This window comes from Ovis canadensis, chromosome 13 (genome assembly GCF_042477335.2).
Source record: "Ovis canadensis isolate MfBH-ARS-UI-01 breed Bighorn chromosome 13, ARS-UI_OviCan_v2, whole genome shotgun sequence".
Lineage (NCBI taxonomy): Eukaryota > Metazoa > Chordata > Mammalia > Artiodactyla > Bovidae > Ovis > Ovis canadensis.
Window position 1 is genome coordinate 29,552,218 of NC_091257.1, and position 14,530 is coordinate 29,566,747.

Below are 14,530 nucleotides of genomic sequence, written 5' to 3' on the forward strand. Positions count from 1 at the left end.
TTTACCTTGAATGATCTATAGATACTCACCCTAACTTATTTTATTATTACATAGAACTATCCACTGTGGTTTAAATATGGATTTTCTATTTGGTTAATTTCATGCTCACAAATTGAAAAATTAACCTATGCATCTATAGAGTAAGGGTCTTTCATATTCATGATCTAAATTGAAGATTCAGCCATGGGTTGGCAGAAAGATGCTACAGGTTGATGAATGTCTCTGATATCTGCCCTCTACCCTGCTCTGCCTACATACTGGTAGATTGCTTAGCTGTTGAAATTAGGGACTGTGTTGTAATCTAATGTTTTCAGCAACAAGAATGGTAGGTATCAGATAACATGTACTCAATTAACTATGTGTTGACTGGGTTGCTTCATTCATTCTTTAATTATGTATTGATTTTAACAGTATAGAACATCTTTCAGGGTAATAGAGAAAGGTGTCAAATGCCAACACAACCAGTTCAATTATTTGTGCACAATGCCTTCACCCATAATATGAAGATTAACCTCTTTCTTTTTAACTCTTCTGGAGATAACTGAAAATATTAAGTTTTGAGTAAGATGGGCTCTACGCAAAGTGGGATTTTTCTGCTGGGCTAACCAGAAGCCATCTTTGACGGTATGTCCCCTTTTTAAATGTTCTTTAAAGGAAATACCTTTCTATAGCTCTGACACTGACTTCCTCCTGCTTGTATCTTTTTCAGAATATTTTCCCCCTGATGTATCAGCTCATATTTTTCAAGTTGGATCTCATTTGTCATGTCCTGCCTGTTTGCCAAGTCTCTGTAGTCCTTAAAAGAATTATTATTTGACCTTAGTCCTGATTGGGGTTTATAATACCTTCCTCTTATGTATTATCTCTAAATGTTTTTAATATTTGGCTTGGATCATTTGAGAAGACATCATATTCAAATAGACCTTACACCAATATTTAGAGTCTCTCTGGTCCCTCTCCACTTGATGTCATGTCATTTATAATGTTTCTTTACCCGAAGTGCTTTGCCAACTTTAGACACATAAAGCAATGCTTATACCTAAACAAATGTGAACTTTACTTCAATAATGTCAAGATACCAGACCCTCCTTAAGCTATAATAATAAAATATTATCTACTCAGTATCCCTCCCCATAACTCTACCCTGACATCATTAAGTTATTATCTTTTTACTTGTAAACAAAAAGTCCCTGCATGAACCCAGGTTGCTGTCAGAATTTTTTTTCTTTTCTAGGTTACAGAATAATATACATAGTGGGAGGTTTTTCTTTTTTTCATTTTTATATACAATTGAAGTTGGACTAACTGGCCAATGAATTTATGAATTATTCCTCTTGTGCTTTCTGAACACCAGAAACAATATTGCCTTTTTTTTTTTTTTTTGGAGTCCTTCAATTGATCACTTTCCCAATTCTAGAAGACTTTTCAAAAATAATTGCCAGTGTTCCAGTAACTGCATCAGCTAATTCCTTAACAACCTAGTGACTATGTCATCCAGAGCTGCAGAAATGATATAATTTAGTAATTTGACAGGAAATTGGGGTCAGATTCTTTGTAGCATCTTAGCCTTTTTTTTTAATTTCTTTTTTTTTTAATAGACACATTCCAATTTTATTAATCTGTTCATAGCAGAATATTCTGTCAGAGTTTACCTTTTTATTTTATTTTTTTAATTTTTATTTTTACTTTATTTTATTTTATAATACTGTATTGGTTTTGCCATACATTGACAGAAATCCACCACGGGTGTACATGAGTTCCCAAACATGAACCCCTCTCCCACCTCCCACCTCATATCATCTCTCTGGATCATCCCCGTGCACCAGCCCCAAGCATCCTGTATCCTGCATCGAACATAGACTGGCGATTTGATTCTTACATGATAGTATACATGTTTCAATGCCATTCTCCCAAATCATCCCACTCTCTCCCTCTCCCTCAGAGTCCAAAAGTCCGCTCTACACATCTGTGTCTCTTTTGCTGTCTCACATACAGGGTCATCATTACCTTCTTTCTAAATTCTATATATATGTGTTAGTATACTGTATTGGTGTTTTTCTTTCTGACTTACTTCACTCTGTATAATCGGCTCCAGTTTCATCCACCCCATTAGAACTGATTCAAATGTATTCTTTCTAATGACTGAGTAATACTCCATTGTGCATATGTACCACAGCTTTCTTATCCATTCATCTGCTGATGGACATCTGGGTTCTTTCCATGTCCTGGCTATTATAAACAGTGCTGTGATGAACACTGGGGTACATGAGTCTCTTACAATTCTGGTTTCCTCAGTGTGTATGCCCAGAAGTGGGATTGCTGGGTCATAAGGCAGTTTTATTTGCAATTTTTTAAGGAATCTCCACACTGTTCTCCATAGTGACTGTACTAGCTTGCATTCCCACCAACAGTGTTAGAGGATTCTCTTTTCTCCACACCCTCTCCAGCATTTATTGCTTGCAGACTTTTGGATCGCAGCCATTCTTACTGGTGTGAAGTGGTACCTCATTGTGGTCTTGATTTGCATTTCCCTAATAATGAGTGATGTTGAGCATCTTTTCATGTGTTTGTTAGCCATCCATATGTCTTCTTTGGAGAATGTCTATTTAGTTCTTTGGCCCATTTTTTGACTGGGTCGTTTATTTTTCTGGAATTGAGCTGCATAAGTTGCTTATGTATTTTTGAGATTAGTTGTTTGTCAGTTGCTTCATTTGCTATTATTTTCTCCTATTCCAAAGGCTGTCTTTTCACCTTGCTTATAGTTTCCTTTGTTGTGCAAAAGCTTTTAATTTAATTAATCCCATTTGTTTATTTTTGCTTTTATTTCTAGTATTCTGTGAGGTGGATCATAGAGGATCCTGCTGTGATTAATGTCGGAGAGTGTTTTGCCTATGTTCTCCTCTAGGAGCTTTATAGTTTCTGGTCTTAGGTTTAGATCTTTAACCCATTTTGAGTTTATTTTTGTGTGTGGTGTTAGAAAGTGATCTAGTTTCATTCTTTTACAAGTGGTTGACCAGTTTTCCCAGCACCACTTGTTAAAGAGGTTGTCTTTAATCCATTGTATATTCTTGCCTCCTTTGTCGAAGATAAGGTGTCCATAGGTGTGTGGATTTATCTTTGGGCTTTCTATTTTGTTCCATTGATCTATATTTCTGTCTTTGTGCCAGTACCATACTGTCTTGACGACTGTGGCTTTGTAATAGAGCCTGAAGTCAGGCAAGTTGATTCCTCCAGTTCCATTCTTCTTTCTCAAGATTGCTTTGGCTATTCGAGGTTTTTTGTATTTCCATACAAATCTTGAAATTATTTGTTCTAGTTCTGTGAAAAATATGGCTGGTAGCTTGATAGAGATTGCATTGAATCTGTAGATTGCTTTGGGTAGTATACTCATTTTCACTATATTGATTCTTCTGATCCATGAACATGGTATATTTCTCCATCTATTAGTGTCCTCTTTGATTTCTTTTGCCAGTGTTTTATAGTTTTTGATATATAGGTCTTTAGTTTCTTTAGGTAGATACATTCCTAAGTATTTTATTCTTTTCATTGCAATGGTGAATGGAATTGTTTCCTTAATTTCTTTTTCTAATTTCTCATTATTAGTGTATAGGAATGCAAGGGATTTCTGTGTGTTGATTTTATATCCTGCAACTTTACTATATTCATTGATTAGCTCTAGTAATTTTCTGGTGGAGTCTTTAGGATTTTCTATGTAGAGGATCATGTCATCTGCAAACACTGAGAGTTTTACTTCTTCTTTTCCAATTTGGATTCCTTTTATTTCTTTTTCTGCTCTGATTGCTGTGGCCAAAACTTCCAGAACTATGTTGAATAATAGTGGTAAAAGTGGGCACCCTTGTCTTATTCCTGACTTTAGGGGAAATTCTTTCAATTTTTTACCATTGAGGATAATGTTTGCTGTGGGTTTGTCATGTATAGCTTTTATTATGTTGAGGTATGTTCCTTCTATTCCTACTTTCTGAAGAGTTTTTATCATAAATGGATATTGAATTTTGTCCAAGGCCTTCTCTGCATCTATTGAGATAATCATATGGCTTTTATTTTTCAATTTGTTAATGTGGTGAATTACATTGATTGATTTGCAAATATTGAAGAATCCTTGCATCCCTGGAATAAAGCCCATTTGGTCATGGTGTGTGATCTTTTTAGTGTGTTGTTGGATTCTGATTGCTAGAATTTTGTTGAGGATTTTTGTATCTATGTTCATCAGTGATATTGGCCTGTAGTTTTCTTTTTTTGTGGCATCTTTGTCAGGGTTTGGTATTAGGGTGATGGTGGCCTCATAGAATGAGTTTGGAAATTTACCTTCCTCTGCAATTTTCTGGAAGAGTTTGAGCAGGATAGGTGTTAGCTCTTCGCTAAATATTTGGTAGAATTCAGCTGTGAAGCCATCTGGACCTGGGCTTTTGTTTGCTGGAAGATTTCTGATTACAGTTTCAATTTCCATGCTTGTGATGAGTCTGTTAAGATTTTCTATTTCTTCCTGGTTCAGTTTTGGAAAGTTGGGCTTTTCTAAGAATTTGTCCATTTCTTCCACGTTTTCCATTTTATTGGCATATAATTGCTGACAATAGTCTCTTATGATCCTTTGTATTTCTGTGTTGTCTGTTGTGATCTCTCCATTTTCATTTCTAATTGTATTGATTTGATTTTTTTCTCTTTGTTTCTTGATGAGTCTGGCTAATGGTTTGTCAATTTCATTTATCCTTTCAAAGAACCAGCTTTTGGCTTTGTTGAGTTTTGCTATGGTCTCTTTTGTTTCTTTTGCATTTATTTCTGCCCTAATTTTTAAGATTTCTTTCCTTCTACTAACTCTGGGGTTCTCCATTTCTTCCTTTTCTAGTTGCTTTAGGTGTAGAGTTAGGTTATTTATTTGACTTTTTTCTTGTTTCTTGAGGTATGCCTGTATTGCTGTGAACTTTCCTCTTAGCACTGCTTTTATAGTGTCCCACAGGTGTTGGGTTGTTATGTTTTCATTTTCATCCATTTCTATGCATATTTTGATTGTTTTTTTTTATTTCTTCTGTGATTTGTTGGTTATTCAGAAGCGTGTTGTTCAGCCTCCATATGTTGGAACTTTTAGTAATTTTTCTCCTGTAATTGAGATCTAATCTTAATGCATTGTGGTCAGAAAAGATGCTTGGAATGATTTCAATTTTTTTGAATTTATCAAGGTTAGATTTATGGCCCAGGATGTGATCTATCCTGGAGAAGGTTCCGTGAGCACTTGAGAAAAAGGTGAGATTCATTGTTTTGGGGTGAAATGTCCTATAGATATCAATTAGGTCTAACTGGTCTATTGTATCATTTAAAGTTTGTGTTTCTTTTTTAATTTTCTGTTTAGTTTATCTGTCCATAGGTGTGAGTGGGATATTAAAGTCTCCCACTATTATTGTGTTATTGTTAATTTCCCCTTTCATACTTGTTAGCATTTGTCTTACATATTGCAGTGCTCCTATGTTGGGTGCATATATATTTATAGTTGTTGTATCATCTTCTTGGATTGATCCTTTGATCATTATGTAGTGGCCTTCTTTGTCTCTTTTCACAACCTTTGTTTTAAAATCTACTTTATCAGATATGAGTATTGCCACTCCTGCTTTCTTTTGGTCTCTATTTGCATGATATATCTTTTTCCAGCCCTTCACTTTCAGTCTGTATGTGTCCCTTGTTTTGAGGTGGGTCTCTTGTAGGCAGCATATATAGGGATCTTGTTTTTGCATCCATTCAGCCAGTCTTTGCCTTTTGGTTGGGGCACTCAACCCATTTATGTTTAAGGTAATTATTGATAAGTATGACCCCATTGCCATTTGCTTTATTGTTTGGGGTTTGGGTTTATACACCCTTTTTGTGTTTCCTGTCTAGAGAATATCCTTTAGCATTTGTTGGAGAGCTGGTTTGGTGGTGCTGAATTCTCTCAGCTTTTGCTTGTCTGAAAGCTTTTGATTTCTCGTTCATATTTGAATGAGATTCTTGCTGGGTATGGTAATCTGGGCTATAGGTTATTTTCTTTCATCACTTTAAGTATGTCTTGCCATTCCCTCCTGGCCTGAAGAGTTTCTATTGAAAGATCAGCTGTTATCCTTATGGGAATCCCCTTGTGTGTTATTTGTTGTTTTTCCCTTGCTGCTTTTAATATTTGTTCTTTTTGTTTGATCTTTGGTTATTTGATTAATATGTGTCTTTGGGTGTTTCGCCTTGGGTTTATCCTATTTGGAACTCTCTGGGTTTCTTGGACTTGAGTGGTTATTTCCTTCCCCATTTTAGGGAAGTTTTCAACTATTATCTCCTCAAGGATTTTCTCATGGTCTTTCTTTTTGTCTTCTTCTTCTGGGACTCCTATAATTCGAATGTTGGAGCGTTTCATATTGTCCTGGAGGTCTCTGAGATTGTCCTCATTTCTTTTAATTTGTTTTTCTGTTTTCCTCTCTGATTCATTTATTTCTACCATTCTATCTTCTATTTCACTAATCCTATCTTTTGCCTCCGTTATTCTACTATTTGTTGCCTCCTGAGTGTTTCTGATCTCATTTATTGCATTATTCATTATATATTGACTCTTTTTTTCTTCTAGGTCCTTGTTAAACCTTTCTTGCCTCTTCTCAGTCCTTGTCTCCAGGCTATTTATCTGTGATTCCATTTTGATTTCAAGATTTTGGATCATTTTCACTATCAATATTCGGAATTCTTTCTCAGGTAGATTCCCTATCTCTTATTTTTTTTGTTTGGTTTAGTGGGCATTTCTCCTGTTCCTTTACGTGCTGAGTATTCCTCTGTCTCTTCATCTTGGTTATATTGCTGCATTTGGGGTGGCCTTCCTATATTCAGGGAATTTATGGAGTTCTGTTTATTATGGAGTTTCCTCACTGTGGGTGGAGTTGTATCAGTGGCTTGTCAAGGTTTCTTGGTTAGGGAGGTTTGTTTTGGAGTTCTGGTGGGTGGAGCTGGATTTCTTCTCTCTGGAGTGCAATGGAGTGACCAGTAATGGGTTATGAGATGTTAGTGGTTTTGGAGTAACTTTGAGCTGCCTGTTTATTGAAGCTCAGGGGAGTGTTCCTGTGTTGCTGGAGAATTTGTGTGGTGTGTCTTGTTCTGGAACTTGTTGGCCCTTAGGTGGAGCTTGGTTTCAGTGTAGGTATGGAGGCATTTGATGAGCTTCTGACGATTAATGTTCCCTGGAGTCAGGAGTTCTCTGATGTTCTCAGGATTTGGACTTAAGCCTCCTGCTTCTGGTTTTCAGTTTTATTTTTACAGTAGTCTCAAGACTTCTCTATCTATACAGCACCAATGATAAAACATCTAGGTTAAAGAGGAAAAGTTTCTCCACATTGAGGGACACCCAGAGAGGTTCACTGAGTTACATGGAGAAGAGAAGAGGGAGGGGGTAGTTAGAGGTAACTGGAATGAGATGAGGTGGGATCAAAAGAGGAGAGAGCAAGCTAGCCAGTAATCACTTCCTTATATGCGTTCCATAGTTTGGACCGCTCAGAGGTATTCACAGAGTTATATAGGGAAGAGGAGAGGGAGGAAGGAGACAGAGGTGGCCAGCAGGATAAAAGGGAAATGAAAAGGAGAGAGACAGATCCAGCCAGTACCAGTTCCTTAAGTATTCTCCACCGTCTGGAACACACAGAGATTCACAGAGTTGGGTAAAGAAGAGAAGGGGGAGGGAAGAGACAGAGGCCACCTGGTGGAGGAAAAGGAGAGTCCAAAGGAGGAGAGAGTGGTCAAGCCAGTAATCTCACTCTCAGGTAATATTGGGTAGTGAAATTTGAGTTTTTAAATGTACAAAATTGACAACAAATACCAAAAAGCAAAGATTAAAAATCTAGAGTAGAGGTTGGATTATCAAAAGTACAATATTAAAGAAAAGAAGAAGAAGGGGAAAAAAAAGCCATAAGAATTATTTAAAAACAACAACAACAACCACACAAAGACTATATAGGTGTTTGCCTTAAAAAATAGGGTCTTTTTTTTTTTTTAAAGTAATAGTAGGTTATAAAAATAAAATTAAAGGAGAAATAGAGGACTTAACAATTTTTAAAAGTTTAAAAAAAAAAAGAAGAAGAAAAAGAAAAGAAGATAAAACAACCACACAACAACATTAACTAAAAAGAAAAAAAAAAGAAAAAAAGAAAAAAAAAGATAATAAAAATAGTAAAGATATATCTAGCCCTTTCTCTGGTGTTGTGGGCAGTGTGGGGTCACTTCCAAGGCGGTCCCTCTGTTTAACTTCTTCTGTTTGCTGGTCTCTTCAGTGTCTGATTTCCATCCTGACATGGGGGAGGGGGCGGTGGTGGACACTTTTTTTTTTTTTTAGGCTTACTTGTTCAGTCTCACTGTGGGGAGGGAGGGATGCAGCAAACAAATAACACTGGCATGTGCACGCAGGGTCTCAGCCCCGCTGGGCCTGCCCCTGCTCGCGTCACACACTGCTCAGGCTCTACGTTGCTCCTCCAGGAACCGTCTGAGGCCAGCCCTAGGCTGCATGCACCTCCCTGGTCTAAGCCGCTCAGGTTCGGCACTCAGGTAGCCCTCAGAGGCACAGATTCGGTTGGGACTGCATTTTGTGCCCTTCCCAGGTCCGAGTAGCTCAGGTGTTTGGCGAGCACGTTCGCTGCGATTTATCACTTTTCCCATCTCTGCTGCTCAGTTTTCTGGATGTACCGCTGGCGCCTCTTGTGAGGCAGATGGTGACTGTCCAGAACCCCCGGAAGTCTTAGCAAAGAAGCCTACTTGCAGTTTGGTAGGTAAAGTCTCTCTGGGGCTGTGATTGCCCCCTTCCAGCCCTTATAGCTATGGCTGCCTGTCACCGGTGGGGGATGATCTGCAGCTGGCTATTTCCGTTCTGTCCTTTGTTCTGTGCACGGTCCTGGTGGTGTTTACGTTCGAGCTTTTTGCGTGGTAGCTATCCCACAGTCTGGTTTGCTAGCTAGTTTGTTCTGGTTATGCGCAGGGCATTCCTGCCCAATTCTTAAAAAGCACTGCAGCCCGCACCTCCCGCACCTCCCTGCCCTGCCCCCACTTGCTAGTGGCGGATGCAGGCGTCTGCGCTGCTTTTCCACTGGGGGAGTTACTGTTGGGTTTGTAATCTGTTGGTTTTAATTATTTATTTATTTTTCCTTCCTGTTATGTTGCTCTCTGTGCTTCCAAGGCTCACCACAGACTTGGCAGGGAGAGTGTTTCCTGGTGTTTGGAACCACTCTTCTTAAGATTCCCTTCCCAGGACGGGATTCCCTTCCTGGGATGGAGCTCCCTCCCTACCTCCTTTGTCTCTTTTCATCTTTTATATTTTTTCCTGCCTTTTTTTTGAAGACAATGATCTGCTTTTCTGGGTAACTGATGTCCTCTGCCAGCATTCAGAAGTTGTTTTGTGGAGTTTGCTTAGCGTTGAATTGTTCTTTTGATGAATTTGTGAGGGAGAAAGTGGTCTCCCCATCCTATTCCTCCACCATCTTAGGACCACCCCCTTTTTTGGATTTCTTTACTATTTTCATTAAGTTCTAGCATTTTTCTACTTTTTATTCATTTGCAAACTAGATTTCTCATTTTTTGATTTTTCCCTCAAAGTGATGTTTTCTCAGGCTTTCAACACTTTTTAGATTTATGTCTGAACCTCCGTTTCTCCCACTAATTAAATAAACAGCTTTACCTTTTCAGTCACTAACATGTTATCAGTAAAGAGGATATTTTCATGCGTCAAGTTATCTTGAAAAAATTCTGCCCTTCTGGTCAATAGTATAACTTAAATTTTTCCTGTATAAGAAATGAAATGGATTCTTTTTTTCAATATTAGACCATGTAAATATCATGTGATTTCTCAGGTAGTAATCCTTTAAATATTACTCTAAAAGTTATATCTCTTTGCTGGTATACTTTTCAGTTCTTTAAACCCACAGATATGAATTATTTTTATCATTATTTGAATAATGGAAAATATCATATATTAGTAAAGCTGCACAGACTTTTCTCTTTACTAAATATTTGAACACATTTTAGGCTTCCCTGGTGGCTCAGATGGTAAGAATCTGCCTGCAATGCAGGAGACCCGAGTTCAATTCCTGGGTCAGGAAGAACTCCTAGAGAAGAGAATGGCTAATCACTCTAGTATTCTTGCCTGGAGAATTCCATGGACAGAGGATCCTGGTGGGCTACAGTCTTTGGGGTCACACAGACTTTCCTCTTTACTGAATATTTAAATACATTTTTAAAATCATACTGTTTTAATGTTCACATATAAAATTATAACTGATATACATATTAGGTATATATACATATAAGCAGGGTTATCTGAAAGTACATACTTCAAGAAGCTGAGAATCTACCACACACAGAAATAAAAATTTTAAATGAAAAAATTTATTTTTGAAATTTGCTTTGAATCATTCCATTGTCCAATCCCACTTAAGTTTAAAAAAAAAAAGATACTTGTTCTTGGAAAACATTTTTGATGATTTTAAATAATTCTACTCCTTAAATATAAAATTACCCTAATAGAACTGTTGGAACAACTAAAGACAATAACTCATTTTTAACACTGAATGTATAAATTGTGGGTTCCTACCAATTTTATTCAATACCTTGTACTAACATGAGCTATGAGCTAAGTTGCTTCAGTTGTGTCCTACTCTTTACGACCCTATAGACTGTAGCCCGTCAGGCTCCTCTCTCCATGGGATTCTCCAGGTAAGAATACTGGAGTGGGTTACTATACTCTCTTCCAATGTACTAAAATACATAACATTAAAACCATGATGTGTCACTTAAGAGTATATCAGTTCAGTTCAGTTCAGTTCAGTTCAGTCGCTCAGTCGTGTCCGACTCTTTGAGACCCCATAAATCAGAGCATGCTAGGCCTCCCTTTCCATCTCCCGGAGTTCACTCAGTCTCACGTCCATCCAGTCTGTGATGCCATCCAGCCATCTCATCCTCAGTCGTCCCCTTCTCCTCCTGCCCCCAATCCCTCCCAGCTCTCCAGTAGCATAATTAGACTAAAATCACCCAGTCTCTAAGAGATACATAAAATTGTAAACATGGAGAATTTATTAATTTTCATAAACTTTCTAAAAAACTTTAAAGATTTTAAATAATAACACTAGCTTAAATTTGGACAGACTTGTATTGCAATCTTTTAATTGTTATCTGGCCTTCTTTCTGTTAGAGAAATTAGAACCCATTTTAATATTGGTTATTTTCCCTAATATTTTAAATATAGATAGAAGTCAAATCATATGATGTAATAAAAAACAGTATCTGTTTATTGATTAAAGATTGTCTATTTTATGATGAGTGACTTTTACCTTAAAAAACATATTTTCATATCATTAAGAGGTTTTAATGATATATCTGTATGTCTTCTTTGGAAAAATGTCTAGGCAGATCCTAAGCCCATTTTTTAATCAGATTTTTTTGGAGGATTGCTATTAAGTTGTGTGAGTTATTTACACATTGTGGATATCAAGCCTTTCTCAGATATTTTCTCCTTTTTAGTAGGTTGCATTTTTATTTTGTATCAGAAACTTTTTACCAGAGTTTAACAAAGATCCAAAAATCTATAGTAAGCAGAGACTTGACTGATATCTCTTCTATATTATCACATTTGGAGAAACTGAGAATGAGAGATGAATGAGTATCTCAAGGTTGCCCACAATAAAAGAAAGAGAACATTAAAATGTTAGCACGTACCATTCTATGTTTACAATTTTCAGGAGCAACCCCAAAGGTCCATGACCCATAGTAAATTGGGAATTTTTTTTTATAAGGTGCCTATTTTAATCACAATTAAGTAGGCTTTGGTAGAGAAATGGATCTCTCAGCATTTTCACCTCAAACGAGCTTCCAAGGGCTCATTTGATTTTCATCACAACTCAGGAAGATAAGTGTTATTGTTTCTATTTAGTAGCTGAGAACAATATATGCTGTAGTTAATTGTGTGAATTTAAAGATCAAAGAAGGTCTTGAGTTAAATCTCTGGTGAATGTCCAAGAAATACTTAAATAATTTGTCACATCTCACTTTTATCCTTCAAGCCTCTTTTGTCTCAATTTCTCCTTCTTTGGCCAGTGTGTTACTTAAGAAAATTAATTCCTCAGCAGAATGAGGAATACATTGGAGTTGAAAGCTGAAAGTCAGAAACCAGCCCTTTCATGCAGCCTGCTCTGATAAATCATCAGGCCTTTGTCCATGCTGTCCCCTTGCCTGGAGTGCCTCTTCCATCAAATGCTCCATGTTTTCCTGCCATATTTTTGCATCTTTCTCTTGGGGTTCAAAATCTCTGCAGACAGTGACTGCAGCCACGAAATTAAAAGATGCTTGCTCCTTGGAAGAAAAGCTATGAGAAACCTAGAAGTGAAGTGAAGTGAAGTGAAGTCGCTCAGTCGTATCCGACTCTGCGACCCCATGGACTGTAGCCTATTAGGCTCCTCTGTCCATGGGATTTTCCAGGCAAGAGTGCTGGAGTGGATTGCCATTTCCTTCTCCAGGGGATCTTCCCAACCCAGGAATCGAACCTGGGTCTCCCACACTGCAGGCAGGCGCTTTACCATCTGAGCCACCAGGGAAGCCCATGACAAACCTAGACAGCAGAGGTATCACTTTGCTGACAAAGATCCATGCAATCAAAGCTATTTTTTTTTCCCCCGTAACCATGTAGGGATGTGAAAGTTGGACCATAAAGGAAGCTAAGCACTGAAGAATTGATGCTTTTAAACTGTGGGGCTGGAGAAGACTCTTGAGAGTTCCTTGGACAACAAGGAGATCAAACCAGTCAATCCTAAAGATCGACCCTGAGTATTCATGGGAAGGACTGATGCTGAAGCTGAAGCTCTAATACTTTGGCCACCTGATGCTAAGAGTCGAGTCATTGGAACAAACCCAAATGGTGGGAAAGATTGAGGGCAGGAGGAGAAGAGGTGACAGAGGATGGGATGGGTAGATAGCATCACCAAGTCAACAGATATGAATTTGAGCAAACTTTGGGAGACAGAGAATGACAGGGAAGCCTGATGTGCTGCAGTCTATGGAGTCGCAATGGGTTGGACACAACTTAGCAACTGAGCAATGTTTCCTCCTTACTGGGAAGTCCTCTGAATTAAGGAAGTGTATCTTAATCATGGTTACATGCTCAGTGACTCTGATGGTGCTGACACCATGTCAGTGCTACTTTTTAAATTTCCCTGTGGGAAGACCCTGGTGCAGACCTGCAGGAACGGAAAAGGAATGGAACCAACGTCCACAGCAGGCAATGGGAGCTTAATCCTACAGAGAAACTTCAAGAAACAGTGTAAAACCTAGTGTCAAATTACACCTGGTCAGAGGTGTGTGAGCTGGGAGTTCAAATGGCAGTTCCCATCAGTGTTTAATTGAGGGCTACTCCCAGAGTGTCAATTCCCTGGCACAGTGGGCCTGCAGTGCATATGAGGGCAAAAGGATCTGTACTAATGGAAATAAGTTACTCAGGCAAAAGTTTCCAGGTGCTATAGTCTGACATCAGCCAGAAGACACTGACTTGGTAGGAGCTAGCAGTATGGGAAAGGGATCACAGCCAACATCTGCTGGAGTGTGCAGTAGACGGTGGATGTCATTAGCACAGGGAGCAGCCAGATGTGATTGACAGATACTCACTTCTATATATAAAATACATAGACATCAAGGACCTACTATATAGCACAGGGAGCTATGCTCAATATTTTGTAATAACCTATAATGGAAAATAATCTGAAATATATATATATATATATATATATATATATATGTATAACTGAATCACTTTTCTGTACACCTTTGTTCAGTTGCTAAGTCATTTCAGACTCTTCGGGAGCCCATGGACTGCAAACACCAGGATCCTCTGTCCTCTGCTATATCCCAGAGTTTGCTCAAATTCGTGTTCATTGAGTCCATGATGCTACCTAACCATCTCATCCTCTACCACCTGCTTCTCCTTTTGCCTTCAACCTTTCTCAGCATTGGGATATTTTCCAATGAGCCGGCTCCTCACATCAGGTGGCCAAAGTCTTGGAGTTTCAGCTTCATCATCAGTCCTTCCAATGAGTGATCATGTTTCAATTAAAAAAAAAAAAGGTGCAGGAGAGTGTGGAATTGATAACATGGAATTGGGCCACCTGTCCTCTGGCTGAAATGCAAGGCACCAACCTTTCTGTATAACAGAGATTCTCCAAACCCTCTCTGCTGTAAGATGAGAGCATTTGATCATTTTTAACAGTAGAGCTGGTGAGTGTGTGTTGACCCAGGCATGCTTCCTGACCTTGCCAATGGATGGACAGCTTGATCAATTGTGAACACATGTTCACACAGAAGTCGAACAGATATGAAAAAAACAAGAAAAGCTAATGAGCCATAAAATATATCCTGAAACAGCTTGCAAATGAGTCTGACATTCTTTTTCCCTTTAAATGATGATCATTTTCAATGATTGGGAATTTCTACTTCTCATTCAGATTGTCAACATGTAGGGCTGCACCTTCTTTCTAATCACAGATGCCTGCGTAGT